Genomic DNA, 19,579 nt, shown 5'->3' with positions numbered 1-19,579 from the left:
CCTTGTTGGAGGAAGTGTATTAATGTGGGAGTGGGCTTTGAGGTCTCCTATGCTCAAGCTACTCTCAGTGTCACAGACCACTTCCTGTTGCCTTCTAATCAAGATGTAGCCAGCACCACGTGTGTCTGCATACCGCCATGCTCCCTGCCATGATGATAATAGACTGAATCTTTGAAATTGTAAGTGAGCCACCCCGATGAAATGTTTTCCTTATAAGAGTTGTTGTGGTCCTGGTGTCTCTTCACAGCAATAGAAACCCCTCACTAAGATACAATTCCCCGGCTCCATCTGAGTGACAGGATGCTCTGGCTGCAAAGTAGAAAACCACTGACCGTGTCTTACTTGTTTGGCATTTTGCAGGATTCCAGATTTGAGACTCCCATAAAGGGAGGCCATGCCCGAGAAAGATCTTCAAGGAGGCCCCCATTTTCACTCATTTCTTCAGAATAGCGATGAACATCTAGCCTGATTTCCTCTCATAATTCCGTACAAAATGGTTTCTTCCCAACCAATCCCCCCATGTCCGTGGTGGAGAAAAACAGAAGATGTGAATACAGGGTTGTCTCCTGGAGTCTGTTCATTCTGGTAGAGCTGGCCAGCCCATAGCTTTCAGCAGCTGTTAGACATGACCTTTACTGTGAGGCTCTGGAAGCGAGGCTGTGCCTCTGCATGGAGCCAGGAGAGTCAATATTGAAAGATCTGTTTGTTTTCTTTGGCCTCCACCTGGTGGGAAAAACAATTGTAGCCACTTGTGATAAGGGGAAGGGACCTCAGAGGAATTTCTGTTCTGGGACAGCCCGGCTTTCTGCTCTTCCCTTGGAAGGACCAAGAAATAGGAACTGAGTGAGAGAATCCAAGCCAGAGATGCCAGAAAGAAAGCTGCTAGCAAGCTGATAGGAGACTCAGACAGAGGTTAGCACATGTCCATAGATTCCCTATGCCTTTCAAGCCCATGGACACCATCGATATTCCCCCTCCCAAAGAGAAGCCCCACTGTGGTTTGGACATGGTTCAGCTGTGTCTCTGAAGGCTCATGTGCTAGAAGGTCGATCCTGTGTAGTGATGCTGAGAGACTGTGAAACCTTTACGAGCCAGCCTAGTGAAAGGGTGTTAGGTCGTCCAATGGGAGAGCCTCTGCTGGAGAAGTGAGAATAGTTCTCACACCAGACCACAGCTTGTTTCCTACACAGATGGTTGTTGAGAAGAGAGTGTGCCTGGCCTCCTCATTTTTCCTCTCACGCATGCTTTCATTGTCATGACTTCCACCGTATTGCTTTGTATTCCGGGTGGGGGGGGGGGCCTCACAGAGCTAAGCAGGTTCTTCAACCTCTAACCCTGTGAACCAATAAGTCTCTTTTCTGGACAATGCACCCAGCCTGAGGTATTTTGATATAGCAGCAGCAAAAACAGCAGAACACAACCAGACCAAGACACACCTTCCCAAGCTCCAGAGGGGAAACAGCATATACTACAAGGGTCTAAATGTCACTTACTCTGATGATCCACACAGAACCCCTTCCTGTTGCCTGGTTCCCTGTATCCCAGAGAAGACAGGAATCACTGCTCAGAACTTCCGTCTACCTGGTTCTCTCTGCTTATCCATCATCATTTTCCACCCGATTCCTGAGACTCTAGGGCTCCCCACCTCACCCGTGCTCTCTGGTCCTTTTTGCCTCTTCGTGAACTTGGGTCATGGACTTTTGCTCCCTCTCCATCCCTTCTTGTTGCTCCAGATTCCTAACCTTGGCCTGTGAACATCTGAAGCCATGGTTTTCGTCTTCCTGCATCCCACGGAAAAAAAGTGAAGACACCATCACAAACAACAAAGCTTCTATTATTAGCTGACCTTCAGACTCCCAGGACTGGCCGTATGCATTTACCCGTTCTGCACTCACTTAACCGTCATGTCTCAAATGCCTGCAAAATGTCATGCATGGAGGCCAGCAGGATGCAAATCCATTCCCCAAACGCCCACGTGTCCTTTGGATGAATAGCCCACTGATTTTGTCTGCCGTTTGCTTTTCAGCATGGATGACTTTTTCTGCCCTTTTCCTGAGGTTGGCCCGGGTTGGGTAGGTAGAGACAACAAAAGGCCAACAGGAGTTTGGAGGAGTAAGGAAGTTTGGGTAAGAGACACATAGAAAAAGTAGAACTTTAAGAGTACAGATTTTCTGGATATTCCTATTGTTGCCAAGACCTGGTAGTGGGCTACAAGATTGGGATTGTAGCTGATGTTTAGGGCTACAGTCTCCCTCTGTCCCAGAACTCACGTTGTTCTCCCCACACAGGGAGTATAGGTGGATGGCTAGCACTCTGGGAGGTTATGTAGCTGGATAGCATTGCCTAGGTAAGTCTTACATGGCTAAGTCCCTCTCCTTAATCCACACCCCCTGTCTCTCCATGGTCTCTGCCACACCACACTGCCCTGGTCAATCCTGTGGCAGACATCCTGCAATGCCGAGTGGTCCTAAGGAGAAGACCACATCCAGACCCAGCTGTCTACTCTGCATGGCCCAGTGTGGAATAAGAGTCAGGGCCTGTTCAAAAACAAGATCATCCAAGAATGATGTGGTGACAGAGAATTAAACCTAGCATCAAGTCTTTCTAATTACAGGCTCTACATATGCGTCCATAGGTCACATTCTGATAAAGCTGGCCTTGCTTAGGCCTTATTTGCCACCTAGTAGATGCCCAGTAAATAAAAAGGGTTGAAGTTGGTCAGCCTTGGATCATGAAGGCCATATCATGGTAGAGAATGAGGAACCAGGGATCTTACCTTGTGTCCAAGGCTGGATGCACAGCTCAGGGCCAACCTGCTGTGCCTCAATTTCCTGTCCATACACAGAAGAGCCATTTTCCCTCCATCTCTTCTCGGCTGTGGGAAGAGTCTGCAGTGCAGCAGCTGACCTTCAGCGCATCCTCAGGCTTGTTCCGGGCAGCTCTAGGAAGAAATGGTGTCTGCAACTGTAGGCACCACCATAAAGACACAGTTAGTGTTTTGTCCTGAAGTGGCCATGAACTGGGCTGGACCAGCATCCCCAAGTGGCAGCCATTTTTCTGTCATTGAACAGAATGTCATTAGACAGATGAAGTATCATTAGACACAGGACCATGGGGACAGGAAGCAGAATGATGTCAGAGACAGGAGCATATGGAATTGGGAGAGAACAGTTCCCTATTGTGTGTAAAGAATATAATCTGCTTTTAGGTGGCCTCACACCTCAGGTCTCCTCTCTTAAAGGCTAATGCGATGGGACCTGTTTAGGGGATCATACATAGGAAGTGGGTTTGCCATAAGATAATGTATTTTTCCTTCCCAGAATTCCCATCCCCCAGAGAAGTCCCTACCAGCTAAGCAGGCTTGAAGTTCATTTGGCTGGGTCAGCCTACCTTTCAAGGCTTTTTCTTTTTTCTTCTCTTCTGTGTTTTTCCTTCAGATGCTGGCAGAGCCTGAGGCTGCTTTTAACTCAGTTAATGCTTTGGGCCGTTTTGCTCTTCTTCTAAAGCTGCCCCCACCCTGCAACGGACTTTCTGCTGCCATGGAGCTGACCGCTATGGCAGCTACCTTCTCTATTTCCTTCCTCTGGGAAGCTGTGAGGTTTACAGCTTGCCTGCCCTGGAGTTTTTCTACTGCCCTGTGATAAACCGTCCTCAGGTTTCTGTTTACGTCACTTATAAGTTCTCTTAGCGATGAGACTAAGACCCTAAGAAGGGACTCCAAATCCCCTGGGTAGCGCGATGACTCTGCTGGGAACCCCCAGGACTCTTATTTTTTGACTGTTAGTTTTTTAATTTTAATTCGTGAAATTGAACACGAACCTGGAGCCCTAGATGGCAGCGACTAGTCCCAGCCAGTCCTAGCCTGTTATTCCACCAGGGTGGTGAGGCCTGACAGTGATCAAAGTCATTGGTAAGAAAGGAGAACTGGTCATTTTCTCACACGCCAGCTACCATTCTAAACCCTCTAAAAAGGCGCATTTGCGAGGATCCTAAAACACCCCCCCCCCGTATTTGCTTTGTCTTTATTTTTAGGATTTAGTACGTGAGGACTATATATCATCCCCGCCTTGCACGCTCCCTCCTCCAACTCCTCTCGTGTCCTCCAACCCCCTCTCAACTCTGACCCCCTCTTCTTTGATTATTATTGTACACATGCACATGTCCACACACACAATGTACATATAAATACAGCCTGCTGAGCCATTCAGTGTTGTTTACATGATCATGTGCTTAGAGCTGACCACTTGGTGTTGAATAACCTATCAGGGAGCTTGAAGAAGACTCATTTTCCCCATCTCTATGGCCATTACTTTTCTGTAGCTCTTTACCCAGAGGTAGGGCCGTGTGAGAATTCCTACATCCATGTTAGGAGGTCAACTGATGTCACTGTGCAGTCTGCTTTGGGTGACCATGTTGTTAAGACTGCATGGATGCAGATCCCTGTCGTAAATAGAAGATGCTATCTTGAGGCACACACCCTGGTTCTCTGCTTCTCCCAATCCCCCCTTCCCTTCTGTGATGTTCCCTGAGCCTTAGGTATAAGGTTAGAATGTCCATGATGCAGAAACGGTTAGCCATCCACCGACAAGAGGCTCAACAACTTGCCAAGGCTGTCGTTGCCAAGATGGAGCTCACATCTGTGGGCTTTGGACTGTGCTCTTGACTGCTGGTGTCTTAACCAATGAATATCTGGCGAAACTGTGAGAGGCGCATGGCCGCCATCCTATGGGATGGCTGTAGGCGTGGAAGGCAGCCCAAGCCTGCAAAGGCAGAGGTGATAATCACAGGATGACCTTAGGTACCTCTAACTTGATGTATCTGGCCTCAGTTTTCTTCTCTATAGAATGGGAATGAGATGGCTTTGTGTTAGATGAGTTTTGCAGTCTCTTCTTGCCTTGGGCTCTGGTGAAGGAAGGGCCTCTGTTTTAGACGTAGCTGATAAAGAAGGGTGAGCTATCTTTGGCACAACCTAGAGGCCCAGGTTTTCTACCTATCTAGCCAGCCCTCAGCTCACGTGTCATATTGTCCCCTCCCAACACTAGGGGCCAACACACACAGGCACAGTCCAGAACATGAAAGGGAAAGCCAGAGCACGGAGAAGGGAACTCCAGGGAAGGCAAAGGAAGGGGTGAGAGGATGCTGGTCACTTCTGGAACTCCTGAAACAGGAGACGGTGAACTAGCCGCTGCCTGGCTGCAAGAAGAAAGGATGGAGTGTGGTAATTTGAGTCAATAGTGTGGGTTTCTGTCTAGTTCTGATCTGGGATTAGAGTGTGCTTATATGTATGTAGGACAGGGGTACTAATAAAAACTTAGCAGAGGAGAACACCCAGAAAGGACTAGGCCTTCTGCTGAGAGAGGTAGTGTCTGGGGAAGGGTCCCCAGGCTGACATTTCAGGGACCCTGGGTGAGTAGAGTTCCAACCCGAAGAGAAGGAAGAGGAGGCAGATTCTGAGCAAAGACAGAGGCCCTGGTGTTTGCAACAAGTAGTATGCTTCATGCTGAAGTGAGGTTCCCCAGGGTGGGGCTGGAAGATGAATATGGGTTGGGGAAGTGCAGGGGACCTTATGGACCAGGTTGAGGGGGGCATCCTCTAGCATGGAAGCCTTCGAAGAGTTACAGGTACTTTGTTAAAAAGCACGTGTTGCATGGGCTTTAATAATGCAAGTATTCTAACCCACTGTCAAATACATAAGAAAGGTCAGACAAGTATCAAGAACAAAATCCTTTTCGGTTTCTATGTGCAGACTGAGCAGCTGGAACTGGTTTTTCAGCGGTGAATGCGCTCTCTCCCGTGAGTCCACAAAGCCCAGAGTGAAGCTGGTCTTTTATGGTGCCATGAGGGGCTCTAGAGACAGAACCGCTTAGCTCCTTGAGCAAGGGCCCAGGAAGGACCAGCGGAGGGAGGGCACAGGAAGCACCGGGCTCCACACTGTCAGCAGTGGCCCCGCCTTCGCCACCTAGGCTTCAGGCATTGGCAGCCGCGCGTGTTGCTTTTCTGGCTGGGACCCCACAACACAGTGTAGATAGTGGAACTCTCGGAAGGGGTTGCTGCTGGAACTGGACCGGACGCGCAGCAGGGTGGGGGGCGGGGACAGTGGAACAGGTAGGGCTGGCCGGCGAATTCCTGACAACTGCGAACCCAGAAGACAGGGGACAGCTCGGACAGCTGCACTGAACTTCCCGCCAGGCCAGGTAACCTTAGGAAGGTCTTGGGAGGCCTCGCCCCAGCCCCTCTGTTGGGTCTGGAGGCCAAACTTCCTGTAGAACAGCGAAGCACATGGAAATTATGGGAGAGGCTGGCTTGGGCGGCATGGCCCCAAGGACAGACAAATCAGCCTTGACTTCCCCAGGACTGGTCCCGCTCCTCTAGGCCCTCTGCCCTGCACCCTAAAGAGGGACTATAGGAGCCCGGAGCATCAGGGTTTAGAAAGAAGTAACCTCCCCGACCCTGCTTCCCCTCCCCGCGACCCTCTAGTCACACCCAGACTCTGTTTTATAGAGGAAACTGAGGGTTATAGTGGTAAAGTGACTAGAAACTCACACTGCTGGCTGACTGGGAAGGGGAGGGAGGTGCTGGGAGCCCTCGTGGTCTGGCACGGTGGTGGAGTCTGCTACCCCACGTGGAAGAAAATACAACTCAGAGATAGTTTAAAAGAAAGAAAGAAAGGAAGGAAGGGACGGGGAGAGGGAAGAAGAGAGAGAGGAAAGGAGAGAGAGAGAGAGGAGAGAGGAGAGAGAGAGAGGAGAGAGAGAGAGAGAGAGAGAGAGAGAGAGAGAGAGAGAGAGAGAGAGAGAGATTCCAGAACAGAAAGCCAGGTCAGAGAATGGGTGGCTTTTGTGACTTGGCTTCCTCCTGATTCCCACTTGTGACTCAGTGGACCTATGCTGCCTCTGGTCCAGGTGTGTGTGTGCGTGTGCTCACGCAGGTGTACCACACCATGGTGTACCAGAATATAGTGACTTCTACCCTTGATTGAGTCTGAACCGGTATGTCTAGCCACTAACCACAGAGTGCCCCGGGGAAATCTGCCCTGTTTGTCTCTGTGGAGGAAAACAGGAATCTCCTCAGCATTAGCCTTTGGCCTTAGCAGGCAGAAGGTGTGAATGACCACAGAGGTGACAGGAAAGGAGGAAGAACCTGATTGGCACATAAATTAAGTTCCTTAACTCTGGAAGAAGCCAGTACATATACATTGGTCTCTTTTCAACGGTGCGGACACAGGGGTGCGCAGCCAGGACAGTTTGTCCCATGTGAAGTCAAAGTTTAGTTTGAGTGGCCAGGTTCATGGCCTCTTTTCAGGTGGAATGAACATACATGTCTTCATGGGTAATAGTCATCCATGAAAGCTACCCTACAGACTTTTGTTTGGGGATGCTGAAAAGGCGGTGTGACCTCTGAGATCCCTTGGCCTCTCAGTACTATAATACTGTGAATGCACAGGGAGAAGGGGGCTGCTCCTTCTGGAAGGTGTGGGACTGGCACAAAAAGCTGGATGTGGTTCTTAGTCCAGATATTGAGAAGGAGCCTGAGTCTGGATGCTTCAGCGAGAGGGGCACAAGTCTTGGAGGTTGTGCTGAGGAACCAGGAGAAGTATGGCAAATGCAATACATTGAGGAACATTGGCTGTGGCAGAGGGCAGAGTGATTTGAGTTTTGGATCAGGGAATCTGAGCTTTGCCGTCAGTCCTGGGAGTACTGTGATAGCCTCTTTCAGGGTTAGGCTCAGAAACACGGCATCTGTCACAGTTCTAAATGGGATCCACTGCTGCTTGAGGCTGCAAGAGGCCTGGGAAACTGACTGTGTAGACCGAGCTGGGCTGGTGGGAATGCAGAGGAAAAGGTGCCACCAGAGATGGCGTGCAGAGAGGGGAGTGGGCCAGTGACAGTTGTAGGTGGGATTCCCAACAACAACCCACCTGAGATCATCATTGCCTCCACTGCAGGAGAAGATTCTAGAGTCGGAAAGGTTAAGCAGTTTGTCCAAGGTCACGTAGCAAATCCGTGGAGCCAGGGATCTGAGACCAGAGGAGGACCCACTCCAGTAACCAAGTAAGTCAACGACCACTTGTGAGGACCCAGACACTTAACACTAGGAGGGACGAGCTTGTGAGATGGCTCCATAGCTGAAAACACTTGCTGCCGAGCCTGGGGATGTGAATTCCATCCCTGGAACTCCATGACAGAAGGAGCAAACTGACTCCAGAAATTTGTCCTCTGTCCACACACATGCTTAAATGTTAAAAAAGAAAGAAGAAGAAGAAAAAGAGGAGGAGGAGGAGGAGGAGGAGGAGGAAGAAGAAGAAGAAAAGGAGTAGGAAGGAAGGAAGGAGAACTGTAAAGACAGAATTGGTCCCAGGGCTTGGATATGGAGGGAGCCGGTACAGGATCAGGTGTGTCAGTATTGAGAGACTTGTCATTTGTCACATTTTTCATCTCAGCCTGTAGGCCCTGCCTCGGGACAAGAACTTGGTTGGCCCTTGTGACAGTTGCTTGGGTTACTGTTGGGAGGGAGCATGAGCTTACAGGCTGCTGAGGCGCTGGCCTGGTGGCTGGGAGAAGCTTGGCAGGAGGTGAAGGTGTCAGGAGAGTCTCCAGGGACTCAGCATTAGTCACCGAGTTCCCAGCACCCCTTGCTTTCTTTTCTCCCACACAGAAAGATCACAGTGCACAGGGGATCCCTTGAGGGAGGATGGCTTCTGTTTATTGTAGTTTCCCAGAGCCCAGTTCCCTCCAGTGTCTCCCCATAAAAGAGCTAAATAGACGGTTGCAGAATAGTATGAATTATGTGTGAGGAGCAGAGCAGCCACAAAGGCCTCTTATGGAGCCACAGCATCAGGGTGTTGGAGGGACAGATGGGGAAACGGAAAGTTTAGAAAATCAAAGTGTTCCGTCAGTGACCGACAGAAATAGTCTGGACCCTGTGAATCCAGCTCTTAGGTTTTGCCTTCTCCTCCTGCACATGGAGATGACCGTGCTAGAGAGCAGCCTGCAGGCATGCACCACACAGCCCTAGGGCAGTGTGTAAACAGCTCCCAGCACCAAGTAGACTATTTCCAGTGAGGGTTCTCTTTTCTTCAGCTCATAAACATCACACACACACACACACACACACACACACACACACACACACACACACAAATCACACACACATATCCATACACCACACAAACACATGTAACACATATACACCCCAACATAATACACCACATAAACACATAACACACACATCCCATATACATATACCACAGAAACACATAACACACACATCCCATATACATACACCACATAAACACATAACACACACATCCCCTATGCATATACCACACAAACACATAACACACACACCCCATATGCATATACCACACAAACATATAACACACACACTCCATATGCATATACCACACAAACACATAACACACACATCCCATATGCATACACCACACAAACACACATTCCCCAGTACACCATCTCTCGAATGTTTAAATAACTTCTTTGACTTCTCAAAGTCTTGCTTCTTCTAAGAATAATTTGACAGTTTATCGAGAGAGCTCGAACCTGGCCTGTCTGAATGTGCAGGATCAGGAAGCCCCTAGTTAAAAAACACATGTGTGGACTTACAGACCCCCACAGCACAGACAGGGGAACCCCAAAGTGAGTGACTGTGGGAACAGAGGCAGGAAAAACCAAGTAGGGAGGAAAGAAGCAAGAGCTGACAGAGCTCATGATGTGGACAGCTGCTAACCTGTGCAGAGCCATCTTTGGGGGTATACACGTTAGAAACCTGGGGTCCCTGTTGCTTAGGAAGCAGACGGACAGACAGGCCGACATGACGAATACAAGGGCAGGATGACTTTATGAAGTATTATCCAAACTAGGACACTGTGGGTGACAGGGAGAAGGCTGAAAATGTGACTCCTGCCACTCTAATGGTCCCCATGGCAACCAAGCCCGGCCTGTGGCAGGTGTGTCCCAGTGACTTTCTGGCCATTCTCTTCGCAGGAGCTTCAACACACCCCTTCGAGTAAAACCTCTTTTCCATTTTGCAGGGAAGTTAACTGGGGGGGGGATGGAAGGCACACTCAGTCTGTCCATGCGATCTTTCCTCCTCTGCTCTCTTTGATTGGCAATGGTGGAGACATTGGGCAAATGGCTGTTTTAGAGCCCTTGTCATAAGCAACTTTTGTCCCCGCTGGGACTCCAGAGTCACCTTCCAGGCTCTGTCTCCCCTGCTCGGCTGCTCTAAAGGGCTCCTTAGCGCTCTCCTGTGGCCACAAGAGGACACACATGGCTGGTCTCATGCCCAGCCAGCTTTGCCCTTGTGCAGAACAGCTGGTCTTGGCCATCAGCCTGCTCCGTTCCGGTCTTGTTAGTGAGGTGTCCTATCAGACTTGAGTATCAAGGGCTGAGGCAGATATACTGGACCTCTTAAAGGCAAATGCAGGGAATGGGTGCTGAAGGCCCTTTCCTGCCTGGGCAAAGTCACATGTGGGTGCCTCTTCCCATGTGGAGAGTGTAAGATTTCTCTTGTGGCAGGTTCTTCTGTAGAGAACGTGTTCCCTAGGTAGTTTATTTTGGCAGCCTGCTCTGGCTTCCTCAGAAGGCTGGCGGGACACTTTCTTCTCTTGCTATTTGTTGACACATCCTGCACAGGTCACCGAGGGAGGGGCCTACAGTGGCCATGAACTCAGGGTGGGTAGAGCCAGACTCCAGGTTACCCTGCCACAACCACACATTTCTAGAAGATCCTGAGAAGTAACAACAAGCTCCAATTTCCAAGGTCTCTCTTGCCACACATCTGGGCCAAGGATCTTTCCAAAATGTGGCCCACCTGGGAGAGATGAAGGAGGCCAGAACTGAGAGGTGTGGGAGTGGGGAGGGCATATCAGCTGCTTTTATGTAGGTAGCAGTGTACTAGCAGACTGTGTAAGTAAGTCCTGGCTTGTCATTCTGGAGGTCTCAAGACCAAGGTTCTGCAGCACAATGGGTTCTGTGTTGGTGTTACTTGAGACTTCTCACTGTTGTGACAAACAAAACACCAGCAAATGCAATTTGAGGATGGCAGGGTTTGTTTTGGCTTCCATTTTGGGGGTGCAGTCCATAATGGTAGAGCAAGCATTGTAGAAAGAATGGATCTAGCTATGGCAGCAGGGGCGGAGGCAGCTGGTGATGCTGCAGCCACAGCCAGGAAACAGAGAGAGATAGACACAGCTCTCTACTCCTCTATCCAGTCCAGAACCCAAGTCCACTGAATAACGCTGCCTACATGCAGGATGAGTCTTCTCTCCTCAGTTAAAACTTTTTGGAAACACCCAAAGGTATATTTCCTAGCTGATTCCAGATCCAGTCTGGTTGATGATGACTGTTTGGCCATCACAGTGGGACAGGGCATCACATGTCTCTAAAGAGGCATAGAAGAGACAGAGAGATAGGGGAGTACATGTCTCTCCCTCTTCCAATAAAGCCACTAGGATTCAACCCTGTGGAATCTACACTAATTACCTTATCTAGGCATTTTCTGATGGTCCTACTTCTAACACTAGACTTGACTCAATAGCCCACCTTCTTGCTAGGTATGGTGGTGGCACATGCCTGTCATCTTACATACTCAGAAGACTGATTCAGGGGGATCTCGAATTTGAGGTCAGCCTGGACCACATAGGAAGTTCAAGACAAACCTAAGCCACAGCATGAGACCTGTCTCAAAATGAACATACAGAACAAGATAAGACAAAACAAATAAGCAAACAAAACACACACACACACACACACACACACACACACACACATAGCTGGGGCTATAGCTTACCGTGGAGTCTTTGCCTAGCATACAAAAAGGAGGCCCTGGGTTCATCCCTCCATTAACCCAGTGTGTGTGTGTGTGTGTGTGTGTGTGTGTGTGTGTGTGTGTGTGTGTGGTTGATTCCATCTTCTTTTTATCTCTCAGCGGGGATTAAATTTCAACACTCGACATTTTGGACATTTAACATCTAACAGTTCACTGTGTATCTAAACCACAGCCATGGAGATGGTGCTTTACCCATCAATGAGACTGGGTGGGCTCAGCATCCTGATTCTTGCTCTTAGTGCTCTCCTGGGTCTATGGTTCCTATGCCCTTCCAGAGTTAGCCAGAGAAGGGACATGGGTAAGGCTTGGCATGGGAACTGCAGGTGTACCAGGACCCACTTGGCATCCAGTGGGAAACCCTTCCTCCAAGAAGCTGCATTTGTGACTCTGACCAGGTCTTCATTATCCTTTTAACTAACTCTCAGGAGCACCTAAGAAAACAGGAGATGAGCTACAATGGCTCAATTACCAGTGCAGGCAAGAGGAAAATCTCCTATTACCTGCAAGATTGGTTTATCTTCACTTTATTTACCTTAGAGATTGCTTGCTATAGAGCCCTGGGTCAATCTGGATCCAGCCAGTGTTCTGGTCCCTGGATGAAGCTGTGCTACAATGTCTTTCTCAAAGGAGGCTTCTGGGAGGTGGGGAGCTTTGTAGGTGCAGTTGGGGGAGGGAAACATTTTGCCCCACAGCTGGCCATCGGATGCAGAGAAGTGCCCCACACTTGGCTCAGAGCTGGATGGAAATTATCTGGTCCTTAGGAAAGCCTGTGAGTTAGGGACTATGGTTATTGCCTCTCCACCTTCCAAAAGCAGGCGCTGGGGCACAGAGAGGTGGAATAGCTTTCCCAAGGTCGTACAGCTAGTAAGGACCTGAGCTGGGATTTGAACTCAGGCAGCTCAGCTCCAAGGCCATTTCCTCAATCATTGCTTTGTCCATCTCCTCTGAAGGCTTAACTTAGCCCAGTTCTGATTCCAAGCAGCCATATGTCCTCAGCACTGGCCCACTGGAACCAAGTTCCTTCCTCCTCAGTGAAATGAGGATGGTTTCCTACTTGTCTGTCTCAAATGCTCGTCCCAAGGATTGTAGTGGCATGGTGGCCACAGCTCCCTGTGATGGCTTTACCTGTCTCAAGGTTTTCTGTTGAGCTCCATTGTCTAGTGCATTCTGTCCCTTGCTGGGTCTTCTTGGTATCAGCTTTGGTTGAGGTTCTCCAGAAGGCAGGGACAAAGGTGGCTACTTCTCTAGCATTTGTGCTTACATAGCATTGGATCCAATGGATGAGTGCGAGGGGACACAGCTCAGGCTGTGTTTATAGGCAAGTGTGTGGAGCCTGTCCCTGAAGCTTTCAGGGGAGGTCAGGTGTGCACACGGTATCTAGAAGGACAAGCAGCCTCTGGCAGAGGGGAAGTGCAGGGTGGTCAAAGCAGAACCGTGTGCAGTGCAGAACTTCATGAGCAGGGCCGGGTCAACAGGCGGGGGTTCAGTAGATAGGTAGATAGGGGTCCCCTGGAGGGGACTGTGCCCTGAACTTGCTTTGGTTGTTTTCCAGCAGAGCACCCTATTGAGCTGGGGAACTTAAATTTAATAGCCTGACATTAGCGAAGGAGAACGGGAGATGCTCTGGAGCTCTGGAGTCAGGGTGGCTTCTAGAGCACCAAAGGCCATGGCTGGCAGCATTCCCACCAGGGACAGCCTCTGACCCTGACCAGGCCACATCAGGTTTTACCCTTCTGGAGACACAAAAGCATCAGGGAGGTTTGCAGGGATGGGTAAACATGCAGGGCTTGCTTCCTGGGATGATGCGTTAAAGCTTGCCTTGGTCTGGGCAGGACTGGAGCCATCGGAGGCTCTCTTCCCAAGGAGAGGCTTCATGGTGACAGAGGCAGCAGTGATGGTTCCTGGAGGAGCACAGGGCAGGAAGCGGTGAGGGGACCAGGTTCTCAGGAGTTCCCTGGAAGGGTCCACTGGTCCCTACAAGGAGCCCTGCATCTTTCTGTGGTGTTGTGGCCTGGAGTGACTTTCTAGCAGATGGCTTGATAGTCATCCTCAGTAAAGATATCCAAGTACCAGGCGAGGGTGCAGGAGGGTCTTGAGTTTAAGGCCCGCCTGGACTACCTATCAAGGTGTCGAGGGGAGGAGATGAGAAGGGGGAGGAGAGGGAGGGAAGACAAAGAAAGAGGTGGCAGAGAGATTTCATGTCTGCCAGAGGGTGACCGTGGTACACAGGCCTCCGGTGTGGTGTCTCTCCTAACTGACACCACCTTCGCCACAGACCCACAGAGAAGAGCCCACTTTGCCCACTTTGCCCACTTTGCCTCTGTCTTTCATTAATTGCTTTCATCTCTTTGGCTGACTCGGGGCTGGGATTTGGGTTTGGTTTTCGTATCTCAATTTAAAATATATATATATATATATTTAAAAAAATATATATATATCATAAAATTGACCATTGTAACTAAGTAGCACCACATTCCAAACTCTTAGGGTGTGTTTAACACTGGCTGTTGGGTGTCCCCCTCTGACATGTGTCTCACTTCCCTCTCAGCAAGATGGCCTCAGAGCCAGGACTCACTCTGGCTTCTCTTATCCCCTCTCATTGGTCTAGACAGGGATGTTATTATATAAAACCATCAAAACTGCATTCCTGGGTACATTAGCATCTACCCCAAATATTCCACTGTATGATGGAGTGGGCTATATATCATGTGAAGCATGTTCCACTAAGATTCGTAACTGGAGCCTTGAGCCAAAAGGATTTGCTTAAAAATAGCTTAATTATATGCCATAGATAAGCTCCTAATGGAATTTACCAAACTACTAAATTAAGCTTTTCCACTAATCACAAGCATATTATACAAGTGTGAGCTTAGCTCTGACTACGGTCCCCCTCCAGGCTCCGGAGAACCCTCTGCATCTTTTCTGGTATGCAGAGGCTGGGCACTGTCCCTCTTCCTGTTCTTAAATGTGGCTGGTTGGCTCTTCTGTCACCTCTTTCTCTCTTGCTGTAGTCGGAGTCAGCATTTGCTCAGGTAAAAGCTATTTATTCCCAGAGTGGTCACGGACAGTAACCATCTCTATCGACTTCCTGCTTCTCCAGAGGGTTCTCTCTCTAGCATCTCCAGCTTCTGGGATGTGTCCTCCAACCCACTTCCTGCTGCTTGCCATGACCTCTCCATAGACCACACCACCCCTGTTATGTTACCTAGTGCTCAGATTCTAGGGCTTTTACTTTGCTTTGGGGTAAGCCCTAGGGTTCAAACTTTGTAGATGCAGATTAAACCTGGGGGAATAGCCAGATCTCCAGCAGACCTTCATAGTTCTATATCCAGGATGAGGTCATGTGCCATGTTAGCTGTGTCTTGGCCAAATCCACTTCTCCAGTGAGCACAGCAAACCTCAGAGAAGTCCAACGACAGGATCTGGATTCTTGTGTTCAGTCCTAGTGGGACTACCTACGCTACAGGCATCTAGCCTGTGCCACCGATCCCCCTGCACCAGCCTGACTCCCTACAGGAGAAGGGGAGCCTACAAGGTCATTCTTTGGACAACAGGCTCTCTGATGACTTCCTTCTGCTCTTCTCTGGTCGCAGATTCATGTTACAGGGCCTAAGCCCGCTGTTTATACTTTAGCCCTGGCTTAGGTCTATAAATGAGGCCAGTTAACTTTTTCTGCCCCAGCCTCTCGTGTAGGGACGCTTACTTTATGCAGTCACCCGCAGGGGCTCTGTCTGGAGCCTGTGAAACCTCTGGGGCTGGCCCATCCCAGAGAGGCCCTGGAAAGAACATAGTGATGTCTACAGTTGACCCATCTGTCCTTGCTCAGGAAGCACACTGCCCAGTACGTGGCTGACAATGCTTGGCCTATAAACTTCAGGAAGACTTCAGAAGCCCTCGACTGGGCACCTGAGGGAGAGCTCTCATTTTCTGGTTTCAAACACAAACTGAGCTTTGAACCATGGTCCCTGCCCTTCTCTCTGGTCCCAGTCTCATCCCATAAAGCTGTGTGATAGAAGCCTCTATGCTGTTGCTCCAGGACTTGGGCCCACAGAAGACTGGAGGGCAGGAGAGCAGCTAAGTCCTAGAGCAGCAGAGGAGCTGGGCCCACCAGTAGCATAAGGTGCTGGCAAGAGGAACCTGATCTAACTTGGCTTTACCACTCATTCTCTGTGGATCTCAGGCACCTCAGTTCTAAAACAGTGGTCCTTTGTGTCTCTGAGGTTGGCCTTGATGATGTTGTTAGGCAGTGACAGTGTGAAAGCCTTTAAAGATAAAACCTTATAATTAGTTAGTTAGTTAAGGGCATTGTTTTCCATTGGGTAGTATAGCCCAGACTGGTCTAAAATTTGAAATTCTCCTGCCTCAGGACTCCCAGTCTCTAGGTGCTAGGATAGCAGGATTGTGCTACTATGTGTCTTGCCACCCTTTAAAATAAGGTTCTTTATCTAATTCTGCAGCCTTGTAGTTCCCAGCCACTGTGTTGGGTCACAGTAATGATCTCTGTGTTAAGACAGGCCAGTCAGCGCTGGCTCAGTACTGAACGACTTTTGTCACAACAGTGACCTGCAGAGTCCAGCAAGGGCAACGAGGCTGTCAAGTCAGGACCTCTCAGAAGGAAGAGGTCCAGGCTCTCTGGCACTCAGGCTCCCTGGAACCTTGGGCTGTTTCCATCCACACCTGCTGAGACCCTGGTGAAAGAGAGGGAATTCTGTGGAGTTGAGAAACGAGTCTCTAACAATGAGCTTGGTGTGGTCCCGACAGCCAGAGTCTACCCTCCTTTTGCAAATATTTGCCGAGGGGTGTGGAGGGTGAAGGCCACAATGCAGGATATAAAAGAGGGGTTCCAGGCAGTGGCTATGGATGGTCGGACACCTGTGCACCTAACCGGATGTAGATCCCAGTCAGTCCTGTTCCCTTGGTTTTCACCATATGCAAAGCTCTGTACTATGAGGGGGAATCTGAGGCTAGAGCAGCACACGGTGACTTAGTGACTGCTATGTGGCTGTGATACAATTCTTGACAGAAAACAGCTTTAGGAAGGAAGGATGTGTTGTGGATGTGTGGACTTTTCTTATACAGTTCAAGGTATAATCCATCCAGACAAGGAAGTCAAGCAACTGGTCAGGCTGCATCCTCAGACAGGGAGCAGACAGCAATGCTCCGGTTTGCTTTCTCCACTGCATGCCAGACTCAACATACCTGCCAGCTAGGGTCTTCCTACCTTAACGAATGCATTCAAGATAATTAACTCCTCCCTACAGGCAGGCCTAGAGGGCCATAAAGTAGGTGATTTTAGACTCTGCCAGGTTGGCAACACTAATTGTCACACGCAGCTCGTAAGCAGGGATCAGAATTCAAGTCTAGGCCCAACAGCGGCAGAGCCCACTCCCAACCACAGGGTACATGATCAAACTGATGTCCTCTACGGTGCCATCTGCTGTTCATGCTGCCATTGCTGGGCTCTGCTTTTCAAATTTTATAGCAAAACACGGGTTTTAAACACTAGGTCTGATACAGCCAATGACGCATTTAGCATTTCAAATGAAATTATGGCAGTGGAAACATGTAGTCTCCGAGCTGTAAAATGCTCTGCAAATAAGATCAAATTATTGTATCTAATGTATGCTCAGGAGACAATCAGAGATGTTGAAAGGTTTCCCCAAGGGCATGGGAACATCAGATGGTGCCGACCAGGGTGCCAGCCCTAGTCTTGGGACTGCAGGGTAAACAAGGGAACCAAGAAGCCCGTGCTGGTCTTTAGTGTCCCTTCTCCCCGTTGCTTGAGCTTTTGTTCCTTTTTAGCAGCTCTTAGTGAAACTGAGAGTCAAGCAGGGGTTGGTGTGCGGGTGGTGGAGGGGGTGGTGGTGGTATCTCTCAGGATGGGGTTGTGGTAGTTGAGTCTTCTAGCTGGAGGCAGAGCTCTGGGGCAGGTGGGTGGAGAGGAGAGGCTGGGCTGCTCTGTGAATGGGGGCGGGAAGGATTTTCTAACCCTATAAAACCCAGGCAATGAGTTATTTTAAAACTCGGAATTAAACTGGAATTCAGGGTACACTCTTTCAGTGTACACATAATACCATTGCAAAACTTCTTAAGTAAAGAAAACAAGTACGTTTGTTTAGAAAGATCCAAGGATTGAACCTGGACCCGTGGAAGATGTCAGCATGGGCTCCGCAGCAGATGTGTGTAATATGAAGGGGCTGCAAGACAGACATAGTCGGTCTTTGCCGAGAACCGCTGATCGCTTGTTTGTTCATTCATTTTCAAAGGGATTCGCTGTCCAGATCAGAAGCCGTGCAGGGACTGTTTCATGTACGTCTGCTTTATTTATTCTTCACCAAGTTCTTGTGTGCCTGGCCCCATTGTAGGAGTTTTTAAGATGAAGAAATGTGCACTCTGAAACAGTAAGCAACTTGGCTCCAGTTCCCCGGACAGCAAGAGATGCAGCGAGATATGGATCTATCTTACAACCGATCTGCTATTTCCTCGAGACATGCAGAAGAAAGCCTTTTCATTTTCTCTGTTCTTAATCTCAGATCTTCTATTTAGGTTTTCTCTCTTCCTCTCTGAAATACATTTCAGAAACTTTCCTCCAATGAGGGCATGCATGCTAGTTTTTGTTCTCGTTCCTGACTAATGCCCTTGTTTCTCTTGTTCTGAGAGGAGGGGTTTCTCCCTCCTCCTCTGGTATGGTTGTTGCTGGTGAGAAGCCAGCTACTCTGAGGTGAGCCGCTGTAAAGTCTCTAAACCTCGGTGCTGCTTTTAAAACATTACCTTGGGAGTGCAGAGGTGGCTCAGCGGGTATAGAGTAAGGACTGAGGTCAACCCTCGGTAGCAATACAGGCTAGTAATCTCCGGGCTAGGGGATGGGGTCAGGGACCACCAAAAGGATCTGGAGGCCTCTGCAGTCAGCCAATCAGGGAGCACCAAGGTCATTGAGGGAGATCTTGTCTCCCCCGTTCCACTACTTATCTAGCTTTCTTCACTCTGAGGCCGTTCAGTACCCCCTGCCTAGAGAATGGTGCTTCCCACAATGCACAGGGTCTTCCTACATCAATTAACATTCAAAACACAGAGATGCCCAGGCAGGCCACTGTGATTCAGGCAATCCTCCACCAGGCTCTCTTCCCAGGTGACTCTAGGTTGACATTTAAAACTACCCATGACAAGAACTGAAAAGATGGCTTAGCAGTTAAGAGGAAACTCTGTTCTTTCAGAGGGTCCTGAGCTAGGTCCCCGTATGTTTTAGGTAGCTCAAAAACACCTGCAACTCCAGCTCCAGGGGCATGCGGCACTTTTGGTCTCTGTTGGCACTCGTGTTCATATGCACATACATACAAATAATTAACGGCAACAACAACATGGTCACAGACAGGAAGTGGGGCTGTGCTACAAAAGCCTCAGGGCCCACCCACAGTGATCTACTTCCACAGGCCTGGTCCCACCTCCTAAAATTTTCATAACCCCCTTGAAACAGTGTCACCCTCTGGGGACCAAGTGTTCCAACACATGAGTCTGTGGGAGGGGTAGTTCCCATTCAAACCGTAACAGACAAGTGTGATTTGGAGGGGGAGAAAGGTCATTCAAAATGCTCTCTGTCAGTTGTTTTGAAATGCTAAGGTAATTACTATCAGCTATAGTCACCATGCTGTGTTATAGAGCATTAGAAATAATAATATGGAAAGCTATACAAGATGGCTGGAGATATGAAGAAGATACTCATGTGTCACTCACC

At 49.2% G+C, this 19,579-nt stretch overlaps 1 protein-coding gene across 1 annotated transcript in view; it reads left to right on the top strand.

Moving 5' to 3' along the window:
- The first annotated feature begins 6,102 nt into the window (after nucleotides 1–6,102).
- Nucleotides 6,103–19,579, top strand: part of Cracr2a (calcium release activated channel regulator 2A) — a 115,011-nt gene continuing 101,534 nt past the window's right edge. Inside the window, exons 1-2 of the mRNA XM_038320374.1 lie at nucleotides 6,103–6,194; nucleotides 7,946–8,051. The gene's annotated coding sequence lies outside the window, so the exon portion shown is untranslated. The remainder of the gene's footprint in view (nucleotides 6,195–7,945; nucleotides 8,052–19,579) is intronic.

The sequence above is a fragment of the Arvicola amphibius genome, chromosome 2 (assembly GCF_903992535.2).
Source record: "Arvicola amphibius chromosome 2, mArvAmp1.2, whole genome shotgun sequence".
In the NCBI taxonomy this organism is placed as follows: Eukaryota; Metazoa; Chordata; class Mammalia; order Rodentia; family Cricetidae; genus Arvicola; species Arvicola amphibius.
This window is presented reverse-complemented; position numbering and strand designations above follow the sequence as displayed.